Source organism: Cetorhinus maximus, chromosome 8, assembly GCF_964194155.1.
Source record: "Cetorhinus maximus chromosome 8, sCetMax3.hap1.1, whole genome shotgun sequence".
NCBI classification, from domain to species: domain Eukaryota; kingdom Metazoa; phylum Chordata; class Chondrichthyes; order Lamniformes; family Cetorhinidae; genus Cetorhinus; species Cetorhinus maximus.
Genome location: NC_135886.1, coordinates 121,322,152 through 121,345,452, shown reverse-complemented (window position 1 = coordinate 121,345,452; position 23,301 = coordinate 121,322,152). Strand labels below are relative to the sequence as shown.

Genomic DNA, 23,301 nt, shown 5'->3' with positions numbered 1-23,301 from the left:
AACACGGAGGTGTCCTCAAAGGCATAAATTTAAGTTATAAATTCAGAGTGGCCATGCGTGCAGACTTGTTAATGTTAGTGAGATCAGTTGTGACCAACGTGCCACAGACTATTGAACTGTCTGGCAGTCATTGTGTAAGTATAGTGGAGCCGTACTACAGTGAGTCAGAAGGTTCAAGGTCGGGAGAGGGGGAAAAAATTTTTGGTTAAAAATACAGGGATCCGATTTGATAACCTATGATGTGTTCAGTTATTGAGGAGATATTAAAAGGTCACAGATGGTAGGTCATAAATAGTTCCACCTTTTGTCAGCTCTATTCTGGAATGCCTTTTGGTATGTTTGAGCCACAGGTGCAGCTTTTGATGGTGGCTCCCTCTTTGGGGCATGGAGCCTCCAGCTCTGCTTGCCCCACCCCCACCCCACCTCAACCACCCAGGCCTGGCAGAGGGAGGCCACTTCCATGGAGCTTGCAGCCTCACCACACAGCAAGGGGCCTCACCGCCTCCGGCAAAACGTCGGTGAGGTGGAAATTTTACCTTTAACTGGAGTATTAATTGTTTAAATGTGACTACCTGCCTCCAGGGGGCAGTTAATAGGCATCCTGGCCCACCTCTTGATGAAACTTCCTGGATGGCAGGAGTGTGTCAGGGGGCCTTACTGAAGCAGCTCTCCACTATATTCCTGTCTGCCCACCCCATAACCCCAAGCTAACCTCCATGGGGCTGGGAAAACTTAGCCCAAAGTGTCGAATGTTTTGTGCATTAAACCTCTAATTCCAAGAGGGTACTTAAATTATTTATTGGAAGTGGCTATAAAGTTGCTCTGTGTATTCCTGAAAGGAGGGGTAGAACTATCTGTGATCTTTTCATGTCTCCTTAAAATCCTATGGATGTGTTGAGCTTTTATCAAATCAGATCCCTTTATGTTTTTACTAAAACTCTTGTTTTCTTCCCTTTCCTGAACATTCTGACTCACTGTCGTACTGCTCCACTATACTTAGACAATAATGTGCCGGATACCAGACTGTTCAATAATCTGTGGCATCATGGCCACACCTGATCTCACTAAAGTTAATGTGTGTGTTTTTGAGGAGGAACCACTGACTAGCAGAAAGAAATGGGAATTCTGAATGATTCCTCTGCTTCTTGCCATGTGAGGCGGGTGTCACAGCACGATTGTCCACTTCAGCTAAGAAGTTCCGTGTTATTTATTTCTTGTTTTACTATTTTTAGCTGCCAGCTTATAGTATTGTTTTGTTATTGATGCAGCTTGCTGTAGTAGTGTTGAAAGCAGCAGCCATTGTGTTTCCATAACAGCAGCAACCGGTCAGTGAATCCATGTACAATTGCATCCCTGCACCAGTGAGGTCATTAAGGAGGATTCACCAATTTCAAAGTTGTTTTTCACACTGTGAATTTAGAGAATTGAAGACTTGAGTGTTCCTGAGAGCTGCAGATTAAGCAAAGACAGGAGTGACGCTTCAAGGTGGAGTATAAAGAACAGGATTAGTAGCAATTGAGCTGGTTGTGGACTGACTGGTTTTAATCCTACTTGTTTAATGGCTGTAGTTCATTTGTTTGTCATACTGATTATCGGTGCAGTATTTTATTGCCCTGTGTGCCAGCTTCAGATGCTTCCCCTTGGCCAGGTGGACAAGCAGATGGTGCTTTCTGTCAGCTGAGCAGACGCTAGGATAATTTTTCTCTTTTGCTGCTCCACTCCTGAAGGCACTAACTTGCAGTGGGTACAGTTGCAGAGTCATCATCTACCACCCTCTGGCATTACTTGGTTATTCTTCACAGATATGAGCCCAGACAGTCTCTGTGGTCCTCTGTTTAACCCTGAGAGTTGTGATAGCTAAGCACAAGACACACTTTCCCACCACAGTCATTGGATTGCGATCATTAGTTTATTGTTAATATTTATTGCACTCCTCCCTAGCCCAGTGCATTGAAGGTTCTTTCTTCTGTCCTGGTTAGAGATCAGCCTTGTCAACTGCAATGCATTTTGCACATTTTCCAGCAGCCTGACTTGGCCCACCCTCTTTTCTGTATTTCCCCAAGGCACTAATGTTAAGACTGGTGACTCAGTTGATGAAGAATCATGGATACAGATCTGTGTCGTTTACCTCCTGGAATTTTTGTTTAATATCTTGGCAGTGTCTGAGCATTGGAAAATTATATGCACCACTGTCAGTGATGACAAGCAATCTAAATCCCACAACCAATAGCTGTCACTCAAATTCTGCAAAGCAGTTCAGGGCAAGACTTGGCTTCAGTGTTCCCTCTGAGCTACTTGGCCGCACAGTGACCCAGAGGTTCCCCTGAAGGTTGAGCACAAGTCGGCCCCTTTAAGTTACCATGTGTATGGCCACATACACAAATTTAAAGGGCCTGTGCACTTGTACGAATAGGTTACAGACAACAACAAAAAATACAAACAACGTTGCTTGATTTAGTTTTTTCTGTGGGTGTGCAGTGCCACCTTGTTAACTAATGTTATGGACACAGTAATGCAGTTCTTAAAACCCACACAATATGAAATCAAATCCCACTATGGTAGCTTGAGAATTTGAATTTGCTTTCCTTTTAAAAGAAAAGATGCTGGAAATAAAAAAAAAACTGGTTCCTGTAAAAACGATCATGAATCTGTTGGATTATTGTAAAAACCCAACTGGTTCACACCAGGGAACACCCTCCATCTGCCTAGTGTCAGTACTGACATGCGAAGTGAGAGGGATTAAGAATAGACTAGTGGCCCTTTAGAAATTCTATAGGCCATCATTAGCTGAATTATATATGTATATTTTTAATTCGTTCTTAGGATGTGAGCATTGCTGGCAAGGTTATTGCCCATCCCTGAGAGCCTTTGAGAAGCCCGGGTTAGCTTTTTGAACCGCTGCAGTCCATGTGGTGTAAGTACACCCGCAGTGCTTCCATAGTAGTGGTTTAGTTTAGTGGCTTGCTACACCATTTCAGAGAGTAGTTAAGTGTTGACCACATTGCTGTGGATCTTCACTTAGGTCAGACCAGGTGAGGATGGCAGATTTCCTTCTCCGCAATACGTTACATACCCCCACATATCCCTCACTCCTCTAATGCTGGTTTAATGAGGAGTGTTGAAGTGCAAGTTAATTGTAGCACCAAGTATATTGAAGATGAGAATGTAATATGGTGCAGCTACTTCACAGAACTGCATACACGTGAAATGGCAAAAGCAGCATGCTATTAACCGAGTTAAACGATCCAGTGGGTCAGGTCAAAGATATGCAGTCAATGCCAGCATGCAGCAAGACATTGACAAAATTAGGCTAGGACGAATAAATGGTTACATAAGGTGCCAGAGAAGTGCCAGGCAATGTAGCAGCAGCAACCACATTCCTTGGCTTTCAATGGCATTACCATTGCTGAGTACCCCATCATCACTTCCTGAAAAATACATGGGGTAGAATTTTCCATTCAGCGTGTGGGCGCGCGCCCGATGCCGTAATGTAAAATGATGCGCAATAACGTCGGGCGTGCAGTCCCAACCTCATCGCGCTGTCTCGCGATATTTCGTTCAGCGGGCATGTGCCGGAGTCGGCTGTGCGCCCACCGATAATCGAAAGGCCTAATGGCCTTTACCGAACTAATTAATTTCAAATTTACGTTGCCTGTTCAACCTAACAGTTGGCGGGCAGGCGATTAGGCCCAAGTGGCCTTTACGTTTTTTAGGAAACCTCGCCCACGAGTGGGATGAGGTTTCCTAAAGCTATTACAAATTAAATGAAAACTCTCCTTGAAAAATAAAAACATGTCCCATCTCATGTGACGTTAAATTTTTAATGTATTTATTTTTTTAACAATTGCTTCAATCTCCCTGAGGCAGCTCTGTGCATCAGGAAGATTGAAGCGTTCTTTCATGTGCATGCGCGAAAGAGCGCTGGACCCAACTCTCTCTCCTTCTACCCCCCCTCCCCGCCTGCACAGGTAGCGCTACCGCTCGTGATACACGCTGGGCGGGCCTTAATTGGCCCGCCCACGTGAAATCGCGGTGCGGAGCTGATCATGGATGGCGGTAGGCTCTGTGACTGCTCCTGTCGAGCCTCCCTGACGAATGGAAACTTCTGCCCATGGATACGCACTTAAAATGCCATAAGCTACAGACCAAGAGCTGGAAAGTGGGATTAGGTTGGATGACTCCTGGTCAGCTAGGCAGGATCCTGTCAGCTCCATAGGAGACACTTAATGGTATTGAATGCTGTTCAGGTACCTAAGTGGCCACCTTTGGGCCTTCCCTGGATTCAGGACCCTGGTGGCAGAAGTTCCACCTGCCAAGAGCTGCTGGCCAGCAGAGGTTGGCAGCTCCTTGTTACTGTCAGTGCCAGCGGGAGTGGTGGTAACTGCCAGTAATGCACCCACCAGAGGCCCAGGTTATTGAGGGACTGCAGGTCAAGTGTGAGTGAAGGCAGAATGAGGATTGCACGGTGTCGGGTCGCGGGCAAGTGGGGAGGCGGGGTGGGGTTGGAGGCAAGGGCAGGGTGGGCTTTCAGCACCACCCTGCCATACTCCGGGGGCTGGGGGAGTGGGCCCGCCATGGGTCCCTCGATCAGGCACAAATAACCTGTTAATGAAGGACTCTTCTTATTTTTTTCTCTTTCCCTATCCCTTCACCTCCACCTACACCACCGAAAGGCTGCTGGCTTCCCGGTGATGTGGGAAAACCATGCAACTCCATTTAATTCCTGAGCTACTATTGAATAGTGGTGCACACTGGGATAATTGGTGTCAGTTGGCTCATTAATGAGCCCATTTGACATCCGGTGGCCAGGAGCCCTGTTTAGCCCCTTCTACCCTCTGACTTAATCAGGGGAAGTTTTGCCGTTGCCCGGAGACAGTCGTGATTAAGTGGGCTTGGCAGCCATAGCTCCTGCCACAACGGGCTGTACTAAATTCTGCCTGCAGGGTAAAATGTCCTCCCTCCTTCCCTGTTCGTTTGTATCTCAGGGTCAACAGTGACTAAAAGCACAACTGGATCAGCTATAAACTTGCTATGGTTACAAGAGCAGGTCAGCGGCTGGCATTCTGTGGTTCATCTCTTGACTCTCCAAAGCTTCTCCACCACCTACAAGACACAAGTCAGATAAGTGCAGCTTGTGGACAGCCTTCCTGCCCCATGACCAACTGAGGTCCTTAAGTGTGCAATTGATGCCCACCATAGGCCGTCAGCCCACCTCCTCTGGTACTTAACTAGCGGGGGCAGGGCAGTTACCATGTGGGGAGCCTGAAAAGTTATTACCCTGTTGGGTCTGCTTGAGGGGGCTGGGGGGTGGTGGGTCCTTCATTTTCTGGCACACACTACCTGATGGAGGGACCCGCATTGGGAAGAGGTTGGGTGCTCTTTTGAGAGCCATCCTCTGCCCTTTCTTCTGGCCATCATGAGCCAGCGACCGCACCCACCCATTCCCCCCCCCCCCGCAAACTCTCTGCTACCCCCATCCTGCCCTCCTTCATTGATGCTGGGCCTCTGGAGGGTGCATTCCCAGCAGCTACCACTGATGGCAATGAGGAGCTGCTGGCTTCTGGCAGGCAGCTATTGGGGGGATTTACGTCCCCAGGGTCCTGCTCATTGATACTGGAGAAGACCTGTCTCTGGCCGCTTAAGGCACTTAATACGGTGAGCCTTCCCCGAGGGATGTGACACAGGGCTCTCACTGGCTCTCCAGGCAGCGGTGTGAGACCCCTGCTCCCTGGATTAACTTCCACCCGGAGAATGTTTCCACTAGTGGTGAAGCGCAGAACTGGAGGACGTCAGTATAAGATAGTCACCAGATATCAAATAGGGAATTCAGAAGAAACTTCTTTACCCATGGGGTACTGAGAACATGGAACTTCCTGGGTAAAGTGAATAGATTAGATGATTTAAGGTGAGGCTAGATAAGTATACATGTTGTGCTGTTGGAGAGACGTGGATGAGAAAGGATGGGAGGAGGCTGAATGCAACATAAACACCAGCATGGACTTGTTGAGCTGAATAACTTGTTTCCGATCTATGCGTTCTATGGACTGGTGATCCCAGTGTTGATGTTCAGTTAGATATTTTCCAACAGCACAGCTCCAAAGCTTATAATACATTATTGCAATATCTTTTAAAAGTGCAGCAGCCTTTACTTTTTAAAAACACTGCAGCCTTAAGCTGTTAATTTTCATTGTAGCTGCTTTGCCAAAATATTCATTCTGCTTTTGAAATTGAAGAAATAATTATACTTACATAATTTAGCATTCAGTTAAACGGTGTGCTGGGAAATATATAATTTGGTTTCCCATTTTGTAACCAGAGGTGCTTTTATGTAATTATTTGGCTTTCCGTTTACTACAAAGGTCTGCACTACAATTTGAATTTCTACATGTCAGCTTTGATCCACATGAGGAAGGCAATGAGAAACCACCTCATGTGTTCCGTTTCTAGTCATATTGTTCATTGAAATTAAAAATGAGAGGCAACTGGAGAGAGTAAGCAACACTGTGAGGCGTCGAGAAATGGGCACAACGTCTGCCCTTGGGCACTACTACAGCTTTTAGCATCATAACATGTCTCTAAGCACTTCAGAAACTAGGACAAATAGCTGAGCCTTGTCGAGAGAGTTAGAAGTGACAAAATCTGTTTTGAGAGAACTTTTTTTTAAAAGCGGTGAGGGGGAAGTGAAGCAGAGGGATTTAGGGAGAGATTTGCAAACAATAGGGCCAAGGTGGCTGAAGCTTTTGGTATCAAAAGGGTGAAAGGAGAGTTTGGAAGGAAGCATTAGACTTGAGGAGACTAGAGGACGCAGGAAGAAATTCAACACTGAAGAAAGCTGTAGAACAAAGCCATTATGCAATTTGTAGATGGGTATGAGAATCTTAAATTCATCTACTCGGGGATACAAAGCGAAGGCAGATTGGTGAATATGGGTACACCTATTCCTGAAGGGTAAAAACACTGCATCCAGTTCCTTCATCCTTTGGGAAGACCAGGTGACATGCATGTTTATAGGATAATAGGTGCTTCTGAGTATCTTTTATGAAGGGACACCCTGTTATTTGGGTAATGTTTAAATCAGGCTCAGTTAGGGTTGATGGATCAGGTAAATGTGCTAGTTTGTGGATTGTCCCTGCACATTAGCACAAGAATGTAGTATGTCACTGAATGGGAGATCAAGTCTGAACTCTACCTCAACTATGACTCATTGTCGGTGACTCCTCTTCACCCGATGCCCGACCAGCTGAGGTCCTGAAGCTGCTTGGCCAGCAAGAAATGGGAAAATGAGCACGACTACAGCCTCTGCTTCTACTTTTGTGCCAACTAGCCTGGGACTGGTAGATACCTGCAATCTTCCTCTGCTTGTTCAGTTGAAATATGCAGCCTAGGAGTAAACACATTGAAGTTAAAGCTTTAAATAAAGAAAATCACAATGGCAGCATTCTCGGCTATTGCTGGGGTGGTTTTTTTTAATCGACCCTCTCAAAATGGATGCAGTAATGATTAGTTTTGTGAAAGAGATGTCAATAAGATCTTCGTTGCAATGTAATTTGAAAGTTTCCCATTATCTGACACACCTGACATGAAACTGCTGAGCACAAGGGCATTAAATATTCAAAAGCGAGCATGCCACTGGCTGTCAGGAATATTAAATCATAGTTGTTGAGCTAAATAAAAATGTAATATTAATGGGGTGTTTTGTCATTGTATTGTTTATATGGATGACTCCCCTACTGAGCAGGAAGAAAATTGGCTTCTCTGACACACTTATGGCTTCATATGGACAGGGTTACTTTGCAGATTTTGAAGAATTTGATTACTACAATACATTGAATATGGAAAATGCATCCAATGTAATGGACATTGGGAGCAATCTATCTTCCCTGGTTGTTTAATCCAATTCCTATTATAAGCAGAACATAGATTAATGTAAAACGGCTTGCAAGTACAAAAAAACAAAACTGAACAAAAATAGTCACTACTTCTATTTCTTCAGTCTATTTCTTCATATTATTTGTTTCAGGTATTTTAAGACTAGTTTCCTGCAGTTAGCTACTTGGAAAGATTTCTGCAATTCATTTTGTGGGCTTGTGTCACTTTGTGCGGAGAACTGTGCAATCACAGATGTTTTCAGTGTACATCTCTTCACTGGGTTCACCATGCCCAAGATGATGTGGTTGCCATTTTAATTGCTGTAGGAAGACAATTGAATGAATAAATAAATAAATATGCACCTTTTTCATTTTGCTGTGCAAAAAAAAAATAATAATGATTGCAAAAGTTGGCTGTGCAGCATCCATGCTTTTGGCGCTACAGATGTTGTCCAAAATGCCATCTGTGCCATGCATGTACACTTCTAGTGCAGGCTATGCAAGGCATCATTTTTGGGTAGGCTGGTAGAGCTGGACCTAAGATCATCCACCAGGCATATGCAACTTTTGCAGACAGACCTACAGCTTCCAAGCAGCAGGAGGATAACAATGCCAATGGTCATGAAGGTGACTGTGGGGATGAACCTCTTTGCATTGGGCTGCTTCTGGGCTGGAGCATGCAACATCATTTTCATCTTGCAGTTTGCTGCTGTAAGGGCAGTGACTGATGCCCTATGTAAAGGAATGCATTGCCTTCTCTCTTCCCAGAGAGAAGCAGAAGGAGCTTTGCCAGGATACTAGGCCACATAATGGAGTGTGAAATTGACTACACACATGATTCTTTGCCAGCGCTAGACGTAAACTCGGAGATGTACTGCAACCACACAGGGTTCCACTCTGTGTTAGGCAGGTTTGCGACCATGTTTAATGCAAGTCGCTGCCCGTTACCCAAGCAGCAGTCATAATGCCTTCATTCTGTGGCAGTCCGCTGCTCCATCAGCGTCTGAGCTACCAAGACAAGTCAGAGCGTGGCTTCTGGGTGACCCTATCTCCTAAGCACCTGGTTCATGCCTCCACTGTACAATCCATGCGCAGGCAGGCAGCATGCACTTAACAAAAGCCATGCTGTAACATGAAACATCATCAAGTAGACCATTGCTTAAGCAATACTTTCACCACCTAGCTGAGGAGGAAGAGAGGAAGCAACCAACGCATGCCTTTTCTGGCCGGACTCATCTGATCATTGTACTAGTGAATGAAATCCAATTGCCTAACCAGCAACAAATCCACGGATTGCCATCCCTTTGTTATTTGACCATTGCAGTGCCCTCTTGGCCACAATGCTGAAATAAAAACCACCACAAGAGAAACATTCCAAAGCAATTTTTTTAAACAAACCATCCAATATTTCACTCAATAGTCACTTATAGTACCACATCACAATAATACCTTGTACATTCCCTTAGTGCCTGTTTTCTTTGTTGCTTTGTTTTCAGCCATCAGATGCTGCATCATGGTGGGTCAGGCACTGTGGTAATAGAGTTGGCCATCACATCAGCGCTGGAAAGAATGGACTGCAAGCTTTGCACAAAGCCCTGTCTTCGCAAGGTTGATGCTGGACTCCTCCGTGCTCCTTGACAGTGACCGCAGGCTTTCAGTCAGGCTTGCCAATGCACTGAGCATTGCTGTGTGCATACCCATCAGCCGTTTGTTGTGGCTACTCATCAAAGTCTTTACCTGTGTCTGCTGTAGCAGAACCTGTGTGTTACTTTGTTCTCCAGCAAGCTGACACCTGCTTTACTCTTTTCGTCTGCCCTGGTTGTAGTCACTTGTGCCCAATGCCTCATCACATATGGAACCTATCTCTAAGCTACTGTCTAATGTATATTTGCTACTATGTGTAATGTCAGCATCCAAATTGGTGGCTGCGAGTGAGAGATCGAAGACAGTGTTTCACCATCATCAGTCTCTTGTCCATCCCTTTTTTGCTTCTGCACCACTACCTGGCCGGGTTACAATTGTTGGGTATCTGAAAGGAGAAAGACACAAGGCTCGGGTTGCAGAGAGGTGAGTGGGGGGAAGCAAGAGGTGAATGTTTACATCATCTGCAGCTTGTAAATCAGAAGAGATCGAGATGAGGGAGACATGTGATGTGAGAAGGAAGATTTTGTAGGAGTATATTAACATCTTTGGTCCCCGCAACTCCGCTGCTGGCTGTAGCCTCTGTCGTGGTCACTAATGGCAAGCTCTGTCTCCTCCATCGGGGTGAGGACATGCAGTCATACCTGTCCCATGCCAGTTACATGTTGCATTCAGTTGTATGCCACCTTGTCGTGCAAGAGAAAGGGAAGTGTGTCAGTCGGTGTGGTGCAATCTGTCTGGGTGATATGACTGTTGTGTTTAATAGCTAGCACTGTGTGCAAGCTGAGATGTGAGCATGAGGTTTGCCGCAGTGGTAAGTGGGTGAGGTGAGGTTATGAATATTAGGTATCAGTGCTGATTGATGTAAGTTATTGGTAGGTGAGTGAAGGGGAGGGGACGCGGTAAGCAATGTGTATGAGGCTGTTGGTGCATTTGGTATAATGCAACATTTGACAGTACATTCACTGACCTTGACTACATGTGTGAGGCCATTGAGCTTCTTTCAGTATTATATCCAGTCCTCAGGATTATACTGCGGGCATTGACTGTGACTGCTATCAGCTCTCTCTGACTTCTCCGTTTCTCTCGAGGGCTTCCTGGTGCCCTGTGGATAGGGGGCATCTCTCCTTCCATTGACCTCCTGCTCCTAGGTCTCCAGTGCTGTGTTGGAGAAACCTGGTGCCTGCACTGTGCCATGCCCTTGTCTGACCCAGCTCAAACTCACTTCTAGAATGACTTCCAACACCAGCTCCAGCTAAAATGCACTTCCCCTTTAAGAGGTGCAGGCAGCAGGTCAGCTTGAACTCATGGTACTCTCTCACGATTTTGTGCTCCCTGCTCAGATGTGCAGCTACACAACAGTGTGCTTGGCATTGGCTGCCCGCTGCAATTTGCAGCCATGTAAATGAGCAGGCAGTGTAAAGTTTGTGTGCTCTCTACATCGGAAGCAAGGAGTGTGGGTTAATCGTGCATCACTATTCTGTTTTTGGGCCTGAACGAATTTTGCTCCCCAGTTGCTGAATTACTTGATTTCAGTTAAAGTGATGGTCAATGTATGACAGCTAATCTCTGTACCCGAGACTATGGAGGAGAATAATCAGTTAGGGTCCGCAATCCCATCCAATGAGCTCTTCTTGGGTAACACGAATGAGTAGACAATGGCTCAGAGCAGGTTCAATCTTGATTGTGCTGGCTGCAGATTAATATTCTGTAAATGTTCACTACCTAGACTCAGATGTGAGTAATAGCCACTTGAGTAAGTTACTGGATTCCCAGCAGCATCCCATCATCTGTCAGTAGCTTCAGGACATATGGACAGACATCTTGGCTAAAATCTAACTGGCATATTAATAAAGTTGGTTGATTTTAGGGTGGGGGGGAGATGGGATGTTGGGGGCAATATTCAGTTGTGTACAGCTAGACTCTGGCGTGAGACCATATCTAACGTTCTGAGGCGCGTAATCTCTTTTTCTATTGTGCTGTCCATGGTGAAGACATGAGGAAGTCACGCTGTTATTACATATTCTAGGTACTCGCTCCCTTTTTGTGTTCTACTATCTTGTTCCCTGGTTATTCATTATACCTTAATCATATTCCATGTTTTAGACCATAGCCTGCTGTAAATCTGGCTGGAAAATGCTTGGGTAATAAGGAAAGCAAGTAGTGAGGTTACCACAGCAACCAGCAATGATTCAGAACTGCACTGAGAGCTTTATACCTCAGGCAAGCAACTGTCCTTCAGCTTGAAGCAGCTGCTCAGTCGTTTAGCCAATCACAGGTGTGCAGGGAAGAATGACATCATATTGAAATTAACGCCAATGACATTATCTGATTTTTGGCTCAGCCAATCATTCGGGATCAATAAATGACGACGTTGCCTGGGGAAGGTCAGGCAGCAGTGGAGGGTTTCTCTTAACAAGACTGAGGTCAGAAGCTGGTGTGAGAGGAAAATGTAAAGAAAGCAGCTGGGTGAGCTGAGGTCTGTTCTCAGGGAAAAACAAACTTGTTATGCAGTGGAGGTGGAGAAGATTTAAAATGGCAAGAATGGCATGCCCCCCATTTACAGGTAATACTTGCATGTGTGTGGATTCGTGTGACTTTATTTCTATGCCACTTGACATAGATTTTTATGCAAGTGGATATGTAAGAGGCTACTGTTTGCCAGATAGTCTGCCCATCCCCAAGCAGCACTAATAATGAGAATAATATGTAGAAAAACTAGTTTTTTTTTTTGCAATTTGGCTCTTGGGTGCAGTCAGTTGGGTGTTTTTTTTTATTTACTCTCTATCCTCCTCAGTCAAGCCTGTGAACGAGTTAGCTTTCCATTATGACTATAGAAATAAGCTTTTAAAAATTCATGCTGTCGAAATCCTGCATCCTTCAGCCCTCCCACCCCCCGCCACATACACCCTCACACACACACACCGTGCCTTTCTATGTGCCCACCAGGGACATATTGTGTTGGGTATGTGTATAAATGTGTTAGCGTTTATGCAATGGTTATCACAGTGTGTTTTCTGACAGTTAATGCAACGACTGAATGGACGACACCATTAACAAATGGTGTAATTAGTCATAGATATTTTTTCTTTTTCCCTTTTTTCCTTCCGATTTAAGCTTTTGTCGTTGCACCATGCTGGGCATTCGCCCTCTTTAACTATTTGAATACCTTCTAGTGTGTGTGATTCTTTATTTTCTCTCTCTTCACTGCCCCCCCCTCCCCCTCCCATCCTCATCATCTAGTTCCTATGTTAATAATCCTGCTGTGCTAGTTATGTGTATAGAAAAAGCAAATAGTCACTTTTGGCTGACAGAAAATGAATTACTGAATGGTGTGTTAGTTCTTTCTCGCAAGAGCTTGCTGTCTGCAGGGGAACACATGAGCTGGACACCCAGTCGTGAGTCCAGATGGGAGCTGTGCTAAAGTGCAGAGCATTGTAGAATGCTGGTGGGGGATTCTTAAGAGGAATGATGTGGGATAAGGAAAATCTCCCTACCCCCACCCCCAAAAAGAAAAACTTTCTGTTGGTACGTTAGAATAAAAACAGACAGCAGTTAGCAATTGGACAATTGGATAATAAAAGCTGCACCTTTGATTTTGCTGTAGTAATCCCAGCAGAAGCATAAATTTGAATTCAGAGGAATGAAACATTGATAACGAAAAACAAGAGGCAGCCAGAGAAACTGAAGTGAGTGGGAAGGAGAGAGTTCATCAGGAAACACTCAATTTTTAAAATAATTTCATATCCCAAGGCAACTTCAATGAAAGCATGAAAAGCCTGCAAAAGGCACAAAAATTAAGTAAATGTAAATTCCATCTAAGAGGAAGTAGTTTGAACGATACAGCGAATGTTAGGAACAGAATTCAACTTAATTAAAAGAAGCTGTGCAGAACCAGAAATATTTCATAGAAAGAAAGATAGATAAATATAAAAATTGTAATAGCAACTCCTCATTCCTACAGAATAAACTGCAACTGCAGTTAAATGGCAGAACAAATTACACCTTTTTTTTTCCGAGGGTGCCCCTTATATTTTATTAATTCAAATTTTCCATTAATCCTGACGATGTTCCTCAGCCTGGAGGATGGCCTGATGGGGTGTGTCAACCATCTGATATCCTGGCCAAGATCCATCTTTCAAGAGAATGTATGTATGTGTGTGTGGGCGGAATCATCCCAGATTTGCACTAAGTGTGACGACGGGTGGGAAAAGAGCGTTTACCCGCCGGCTACAATGGCGGCTTTTCACGCCGTATTGTCCCAATCTCTCCTCCTTAATCATGCGTTCCGGGGAAGCACGCCTTTTCGATGGTGGGTGGGTTCTCCTTTGCCCACCACGCCATCACCCCGCCGCTTCCTCTAGCCGAGTGCCGTATTTAAAATGCAGCCGTGCACACATCTCTCGGTGCTTCCAGCCCAGGATTGGTGCACAGAAGACACGACCCCAAAAGGCAAGAAGACTGCAGCCCCCTGATTCAGTGACGCATCCCTGGAATGCCTTTTGGATACCGTGGAGGCTGCTGGGATGTCCTCTTCCCCCTGTTCAGGCCACAGGAAGTCCAGCAATCTCATCACTCCGACTTGATAGGCGATGGCAGTGGTGATCAGTGCCAATGCGCAGAAGAGGTTGGCCATCCAATGGAGAAAGAGAGGATGAATGATCACATCCGCGCTGCCAGGGTATGGCAACCATCTCATCACTCTAAGCACTCGTGCTCAAGCCCATCACACATTCACTGGTAACTCACTCACTGCCAGCTCAAGGGACATCACCTCTCACTCTCTCATACACACCCTTGCATCTCCATCTGGCTTCATCTCCTCTGGAGACTGCCTCCTCAGCCCTCACCATCCTGGGGCCACTTGCACAGATCAACTTGTGCCCCACACACACACACACCCTGGGATACACCCCTTCTCCAGTACAGCCCTTGCCCTGCAACCTCTTCCCTTGCCTGAGGCCTCTGCTCCCCCCTTCCCCAAGCAAGCCCTAGCCCTGCAGCCGTTGAAAAGCCACCCCCATCTTATAGCTGGTCTAGTAGGTAGAGGCCTGCCCATGAGCCCCCCTAAAAGTGAAGTGCTGTCTGCAAAACCTGGCACTGATGACCGCGAGTGCTGCCCGAAGCAAAGTAGGCGAACAAACTTCAAGTCATGAGCAAAGTGCAGCCCGCCAGGTGCACGTCGCTTATGTACAGTTGTGAAACATGTTAGTGTGCAATCACACTGATGTGCCTGGAGGACCCAGCGTTGGGGGGTGATTCCGGCAAACTGGGCTTCTAATGATATGCAGATGTATTACAGTGAAGTTCCCGATGGCAGGAAACATGGCCCGTCCTTAACGGGAAGAGCGGGCGGATGATTGCCAACTGGCTTCACGATGTTGTGAAACCAGGGTTTTGGCCGCCTTGTCATATTGTCTGCTCACGCCGCCAAAGACTCCCACTGCCAATAGGCATGGAAAATTTGGCTCTGTGTGAGAGAGAGGAGTGACTGGGTGTGTGGGGGAGAATGGGGAACATCACAGGCATCAAGGGCAGAATTTCACTTCCTGCGGACGGGCGACCTAATCGAGTGTAAAATCGAACACGATGGCATTGGGTGAGCTTCCTGATGTCATCACGCGCTCATGCATGCCCGCCAACAATTAAGAGGCCTATTAAGGCCATTAATGTATTAATTAACCTGGATTTTTCGCTGCCCGTCCAACGTTACAGTTGGCGGGCGGGCGAATCGGCCAGGCGGCCTTTGCGTTTTTGAGGAAACCTCATCCAAGGGCGGGATGAGGTTTCCAACATTGAAAAAAAAATAAAAACGTTTGGGCAGAATTCTTATAACCTATATGTTTAGGTGAGTGAGTCCGATGTGTGGACATTTTTTTTCTGCATTTTCAAAGCTTTATTTGATGGTTTTAAATGCTTCAGCCCCCTGAGGCAGCTCTCTGCCTTTAGGGAGCTTTCATTGCGTGCTCTCCCGCGCTCGCGCTAATGTCAGTGCTTGCCCTCCTCCCGCCCCCACCCTGGCAGTGCTGACCTTTCCAGCACGCCTTTCACGCTGGCCGTTCGTTAATTGGCCCGCCCGACCACCTCAGAATTCTGCCCCAAGTTCCTGTTTCTGTTCCAGCCTGATTTTTCCCATGGCGCTCCCCAGCTGGAGTCACTAAAAGGTAGTCAGGAACGGGAACTTTAGCTGATTTTTCCTCTTCTAACTCCTCATTTCCAGTGCCCTGCGATGGGGGTGCTGAGGAGAAATGTAATGCACTCATGGCAACCAGGATCAAACCTGGAACCTTTAACGTCACAACTCACTGAAATATATAAAATTCTGGGTGGAATTGACAGACCGAAAGGCTGTTTCTCCTGGCTGAAAATTCTAGAACCAGGAACATGGTCTCAGGATAGCGGGGGTGGCAGTTTTAGGACTGAGACAAGTAGAAATTTCTTCACTCAAGTAGTTGTGAATCTTTGGAATTCTCTACGCCAGAAGGCTGTGGATGTTCAGTCATTAAGTGAGTATATTCAAGACTGAGATCGATAGATTTTCAGACACTGGGAGAATTGCGGGATATGAGGATACAGCAGGAAAGTGGAGTTGAGGAAAATCGGCCATGATCTTAATGCATGGCAGAACAGTCTCGATGGGCCATGTGGCCTATTCCTGCTCCTTTTTCTCATGCTGTTACCTGAGCTTTGGAGCTTCAGTGTATGTGTGAGGGGCCCTCTAGGTGGAGGGTATAGTTTACACTCAGCTGTCACTTTGCACTGACTATGAATGGTAGGTGAAACTTGAATTTCAGGAAAGGGTTGAGGTTTTAATCTCCTGTTCAAGAATGTAACCAATTTAGAATCACTGCTGAAATGTTATAAGGGTGAAGGAAAGAAAAATAAACTGTACTTAAATATTTTACATGGCAGAAAAGTACTTAACTATCCAATGTGAATAAAAGTAAAGATGATCTAAAACTCTGACTGAAAATAGCTGGTGTGGAACATATTGCAAAGCAAACTTTGGGAAAAATAAAATAAAATTTGACCTGGTCAGAATCGCTCTCTTTTTTTTGGACTCCAGGCGATCCAGAAATTTTACATTTGAATTTGCAATATCAGTAAGGAAATTAATATGTTCTAGGCCAAGGTGCTTCAAGGTGCTTATTTGCCTGGTGAGCACCAAGGAAGCTGCTGTGCTTTGCCTTGAATCAGTGGAAGAACTTGTAAGGGCTGTATTTTGGCTGAGGAAAGTGGAATTGGGGAGGCGGGGTTTCATTTCCGGCTTAGAAACCCACCTCCCCAACGGGAACCCGACAAAGCTTCCGATTTTGGTGGAGGCGGGGGATTGATCGGCAAGGGTTTGGGAGTGGCAGCTAAATAGTGGCCAGAGGCGTGAGAGCAGCAAAGCCGGTCACATTGTGGCCTGACTCTTCACCGTCATTGCTGTGGCCGCCACCCGTGCATGGTTTAATATGAAAGCGCCCGAGTCTCCAAGTAGCTGGAATAGGGCAGGGGGATGTTAATGTTATTAAAAATTTCATTGCTGGTGGAGTAGGTTTTCTTCAAGCCTTTCACTTTCTCCAAGCGAATAAACCTTTTCCCGGGCTGTTTACCTTGTTCCCGACAGGTTTATAATTTATAATGTTGAGTTTTGCTCAGCACCGTGAAAATGGCAATACGGCGGAAGGCGAGCTCTTCAGGAGCTGCTCAATCACCTAAATGCACCCAATTAACAATGCAGGTGACTTTACTTTCCCGTCCTCCTGAAAGTTGGCAGGATTGGGAATGCAGGTGGGACACCCATTTCAACCCAACTGTAAATATTTGTTCCACAGACGTGATGGTTCTACATTAACAGTGATTATGACTTGAATTTTGTTTTTGAACATGTACTTCTGGTTAACATAGCTAAGATACTCTACATTGCATTTTCTCAAATCTTGTTTTCAGTTGGTGAGTGGTTCCTATATTAAGTTTGTATAGAGCACTACAGCTGGCTCTGAAGAACCAAATCTGTGCATCATGCACTGGCTGCATTTTAAGTTTTTTATAATATTGCTCAAGTGTAACTGGAATTCATTTTTTTCTATTGTGTCTTTTATACTGTGAAACTCTTCCATCTGTGCCTAGTTTCATTCTGAAGTACTAATTATTGGTTATTATTGGGTGAGGAGGATTTATGTATTACCTTTCATGCCCTCAAGATATAGCACTTTTTCTTTGAAGTTTATCACTTGCTATGTTCTCAAACATAGCAGCTTGATCCAATACAAATTCCTACATCCACATTTATAATGGAAGGTGCCAACAGAAATGTGTCATGTTGTAATGGCACTCTTCTCCCACCCCTCCCCCATCCTCAATCCAAAAGTTGCACATAAGTGTTTATAAAGAAATGAAGTGATTGTACAATGTAGGAATATATAATGGAAAATAAAATGAGGGCAGAATTATAACTTTAAGATAGTGCACACCTTGGATCAACTATCCCCCATCCTCTTAAACCTCTTTACCTGAAAACTATATTTGGCTTCATTCCCTTGAGCAACACTGGAGAGTGACTTGTGGCTTAATTGAAACATAAAATAGAGCAAATCTGTTGGCATCTGAAAAGCGAAAACACAGACTAATGTTTTGGGTAAAGAGCATTAGTGAGCTGGTTATACAAGAGCCTTCTTCAAATCCCTGGTGAAAGGGTCTCACCCAAAACATTAAACTTATCTTCTTTCATCTTCTCTGAAGTTGGTGGACTTGTTGGGTTTTTCAGCATTCCTTGTTTTAACAGATCACAAAGTATGGCTGAGGAAATCATATGGGCTAACTATATCATTCTGCTTTATAAACACGTGGTACGCCCATTAAAGTGGCTAGCCACCACCTGAATAACTGAGCTTTTACCTCCCAAGTCAGCAAATCATTCCGGGCATTGATCACTCTTTTTGCACGAGCTTTACCAGTTTATATCTGTGCACAGCTGTACTGCACTCATGGTGTAAAGAATGAAAAAACGTACTTTATATAGAGACTTTCACATCTTTAGCATGCCCCAATCTGCTTTACAGCTAATGAATTACTTTTGGAATGAAATCACTGCTCTATGCTTAAACTTCGAATCAGTGCACACATAGCAATGACCCAAAGCAGCAGTGACATGCATGACTGGCTAATTTTGATTTTGGTGTTGTTGCTCAAGGGATAAATGTTGCTCATGGTATCCGATGACCTTCCCTACTCTCTTTAATAGTGCCATGAAATCTCTTATGTCTATATAAACAGGCAGATAGGATGTACGACATTTCACCCATAAGACAGCACTCCAATGTTTCAGCATTTCCTTAGCATTGTACAAGTGTCAGAGGACATAGTATTATCCACTCTGATGCTAGAGTGAGACTTGAATCCAAAACCTTCTAACTCGGAAGTGAGAGTGCAACCTTAGAACCAGGACCGATTCTTTAGCTGTGCTCAGGATTAATCCTATCCATTCAAAGCTACTGATTTGACAATATACCCCATCATTGTGTTAGTTTTGTTCATTGCATCTCTGCAATTTGGGGCAAAAACTGTGATGACCCTGATATGGGGAGGGTGTGGAGGAGCACTAAGAGTGGGAAGCCCAGAAATCTTGAGAACTTGGAGGTCCTGTCAAATTTAATAGCAGGGCATCATCACTTTTTTATATTTCAGTTTTCCGACCAGCAGCCAGACAGACTGACCATCCCTAGCAATCAGAAAAGATCGGGGCGTGTTGGGACGTGGCAGCCTGGAGGGAGGGGCAGATGCAAAAATAGGAGGGGGAAGTTTATTTGTTCATAGGATGTGGGCATCGCTAACGAGACCGACATTTATTGCCCAACACTGCGTGCCCTTGAGAAATTGGGGGTTGGGGTTGGAGAGCACGGGCTCTATGTCAATGAAGATTGAGCTTCACAGACACTAAAACTTCCTCCTGCGTCGAATATCTGATATTAGAAGGGGAGGATTTGCAGACAGAAATCTCAAACCAAACATCACATCAAGATTTTACAGAGTCACTTAATTCACTGGAGCCGAATATGATCAGCCTTTGAGTCTACAAGGAGAAACATTTGTCTGTTCTCTCTCTTTAAGTTTATAAACAGCAGCGTGACTGGAAACGAATCGTCAAACACAATCCCGAGTGATAGTGTTCCAACATACTAACTGTGGAAAGAGCTGTTAGAATTTAGAGTCCCCAAGACCCCCTCTTACCCTTCATGTTAATATCAACCCTGACATTTTTTTCTATTAAAGCTTCACATGTAGATTGTCTTTGTATGAATCGTTTGTGGTCTGTGGTTATTCAGCAGAATCGGAAATAATGTGTAGACTTTCTCTTAGTGAAGGAGAGTCCATTTGAAGCTGCAGCAGCCAGATTTTCAGGTTACATTGAAGGCTAACCAGCTATGCAGTTATTTTGGGGAGAAAGTGAATTTCTGAGAAGAGTCTTGCATCACTCTCCTTTTGATGTTATCACATGAGAGCAAAGCAGTGATGTGGCATTCAGCCATTCGCAGCGTGTGCCTGGCAGGCAGACAAGGAAAGGCTTTGCCAAGCACTTCTCGATGACAATGATGTCCCTATAAAGTCGAGGATGGTGGTCTGCCGCTGTGTATTGGACATAAACAAATGAAGAGTTTAATGCTTTGTAAGAAAATATTGGCAAGGCAGCAGGAGTGGCTGTTGCACAATGTGATTTACTAGGCAGTAATTGTTATAGTGCTGGATGGGACCATTTGATAGTATCTTTGCAAAATTGTAACCAAACAGTCTAATGTATTTATTTGAGGAATATGAGACAACTTTGCGAAGGGACATGGTACTCTGACAAAAATTGAAGGGCTTTTGTCACTTCACCATGTCCAATGAGGTTCCTTATCCTTGTGAGCATGAATCAGTGACATTTGGGGTGTGATTATATCTGCCCCAAGTGACCATTACGCTTGAATTTAAAAAAGCTCTTGTAAATGTGCCCAAATAGTCCTCACATCTGTTGGTGTAATGTCCTGCACACAGGCTGTTCCCTGACTCTTCTGGGAATTGACATTAACTGCATAAACCCTGGATGTGCGACAAAGACATGAAGTATTGCCAATGGCCCTGATAGATACCCTTGGGTGTTGGTTGCCTGATATGTGCTATAGGGAGAGCTGAGAGTGCAAAAATTTTTAGAACACAGCCAGGTAGATTAATATCATGTTTATATTCCATGAAAGCAATTCTCCAATAGGTGGGCCCATTGGGGCTCTGGAATTTATCCCATTTCTATTTTGAATCAGGCTTCAGTGCACATTGACCACAGTTGTGACTTGTTCATAAGCATTCTTTGATGCTGGGGTAAGGTGCATTCCATTTAGTGAGCTCATAATTGTATAACTAACCCCCAAGGGCTGAATGTTCAATCTAGCCATATTCAGAACAAAATAGTGGCACGCAGTATCTACCAGTTGACTGTTAATGCTTCACATTTGATAGCATGGGGAGAGACCATCTCTTGAAATGGTGCTTGATACTGCTTGAGCTTCCTAGTATTGGAGACGGAGCCACTTCCTATGGCAGTGCTGTGATAATTGTGATGAAGTGCTCACTGTCAGCCTTATCTGTGGGCTACAATTGTTCTGATCATCTGGTGAGGCTTTGTGTTTTGAACATCAAATAGGTGCACCGTCTACACATCATATCATAAGAAACATATACTGAAAAATGCATGAATTAAAAAGATTATGTCAAGTGTGAATGTCGCCATTAAATGGCATGGAAAGCCCTAGGCATAAGGTCAAGGCATTACAAACCATTTGAATCATGTACCCTGGAACCATTTGTATTCCCAGTACAGGTTACATCTCCTACAGTGACCCAGCTAGCCTATTCCCCAACTCTGTAGACTATGCTGTGATCTTAATTCACGTGGCCTGTTTTTGCCATAGTCCACCAGTTCAATTTCCAAGATATATCCTTGTATTCAGTCATGTTCTCATCATTCCCACCACATAGCTCAATGTCATCCGTAAACATCATTGACCATGGCATTTCCTGTCTCACTTGTTCAGTTAGAATATCCATGACAATCAGGAAAAGAAAGGGGCTCAGTTCTGATCTTTGGTGAAATCCAACTTTGGCTTCGAAACCCACACTCTTTCCCCTACTCTGCTTCTAACTTTTGTCTGGTACTCCTTATACATGTCCGGTATTAGTCGTATCTACTTCTCAGGGACTCCACACAATCTAGCACATCATCTTCAGACTTCCTCTCAAGGCACCTGGTCATAAGCCTTCCCTAGATTGATTGATGAAGATTGTACAATCTTCATGTTGTGTACAATCATCTTGTCGTATCGGCCTTCCTGATTTTTCTTCATTACTTGTCTCAAAACGCAAATGGTGTCAGTGGTGCTTCTTCCAGGCATGAATCCAAACTTACCTTAATTGGTTGCCACTACTAGACTCTGCTCCATGTTTTGAAAGTGAGAAATTGTGTTGGAGTTTAATTCCTCAGCATTTTTGCAACCCTGAATGTGATGCTTTCCCTTTCCTTTCAATATTGGTATCAAAATGCTTTGCCTCCATGCCCTTGGGATTTTATCTTGATCAGCATCTAGATCCCATATTTACCTAAGAAAGTCTATACTCCTGCCAGTGTCTCATCTGGTCCTATTGCTTTGCTGATTTTCATTTCATTCAGTGCTGTTCTGATTACTTCCAGATTGATACCAGTTGGCATTCCTTGATTGCAGCTACCTCTTCTGCCTTTTGTTCTTGGGCTTTCTTCATTTATAAGCCAGTTAAAGTATTGGCCCTACCTCTCTTTGACTGCATCCTCTTTCTTTAAGGTTACTCCACCTGCATCTTTGATTGTACCTAGATATCTCACATCTTTCGTTAAGACATCTCTAGCAGTCACTATTCTGAAGATATCCTTCTGTCCCTCTTTGGTATCAAGCCTTTTGTATATTTCTTCTATGGCCACGGATCTTTCTCTAGTAATCACTTTCTTTGTATTCCTTTTTGTTCTTCAACTTCTTTAAGCCCCGAGTATCTGATGAAAAACACTGGAAGAGGCGTATGAAATCAATAGATCAAAGAACCAATATGTGGACTGTTAATTTGAGCCTAGGGAAGAGGACCATAGTGAAGGTGTAAAGATTATGGGTAAGACTTGGAAAAAGTGAGTAGTTTCAAGTACTTGGGGTCACTGGTGCCAGAAGGTGCAAGTATGAAAATGGAAATTAAGCATCAGGTTAGATCTGGTTGGAGTAATAGGAAGAAGTGCAGTGGAGTGTTGTGATAGAAAAGTAGTGCTGGAACTGAAAGGAAGACTCTACAAGACACAGGTCAAGATCCTGGAACTCCCTCCCTAACAGCACTGTGGGTGTACCTATGCCACATGGACTACAGCAGTTCAAGAAGGCAGCTCATCGCCACCTTCTCAAGGGCAGTTAGGGATGGGTAATAAATGCTGGCCTAGCCAGCGATGCCATATCCCATGAATGAATGAATTAAAAAAACATTGTAAGATCGGCCTTGTTATATAGTGCAGAAAATTGGGCAAAATTAGAGAAACAGTGATTGGATAGTAATGAGATGCAGATGCTGTGATGATATGTGGAGTGACGAGAAAGGACAGTATTGGGAACAAGTACATTAGGGAGTCAGTAAAGATTGTGTGAGCATCAAAAAAAGTAGCCAAAAAGAGATTGAAATGAAGTGGCCATCTGTTGTAGAGAGAATGGAATTGTGGTGAGGGGAGTTATGGAGATGGGACAGGAAGAAGAGGAGGAAGGCCTAAGAC

The 23,301-nt window shown here is 44.5% G+C and overlaps 1 protein-coding gene across 5 annotated transcripts in view; it reads left to right on the top strand.

The window, feature by feature from the left end:
* Positions 1-23,301, top strand: part of LOC144683928 (serine/threonine-protein kinase PAK 3) — a 220,547-nt gene that overhangs the window by 66,103 nt on the left and 131,143 nt on the right. The window contains exon 1 of one of the 5 annotated variants that reach the window (XM_078547513.1): positions 11,899-12,075. The exons of 3 other annotated variants lie outside the window; for them this stretch is intronic. The gene's annotated coding sequence lies outside the window, so the exon portion shown is untranslated. Of the gene's footprint in view, positions 1-11,898; positions 12,076-23,301 lie in introns of those variants that run through there. One more of the 5 variants, XM_078547510.1, reaches the window with a different exon arrangement.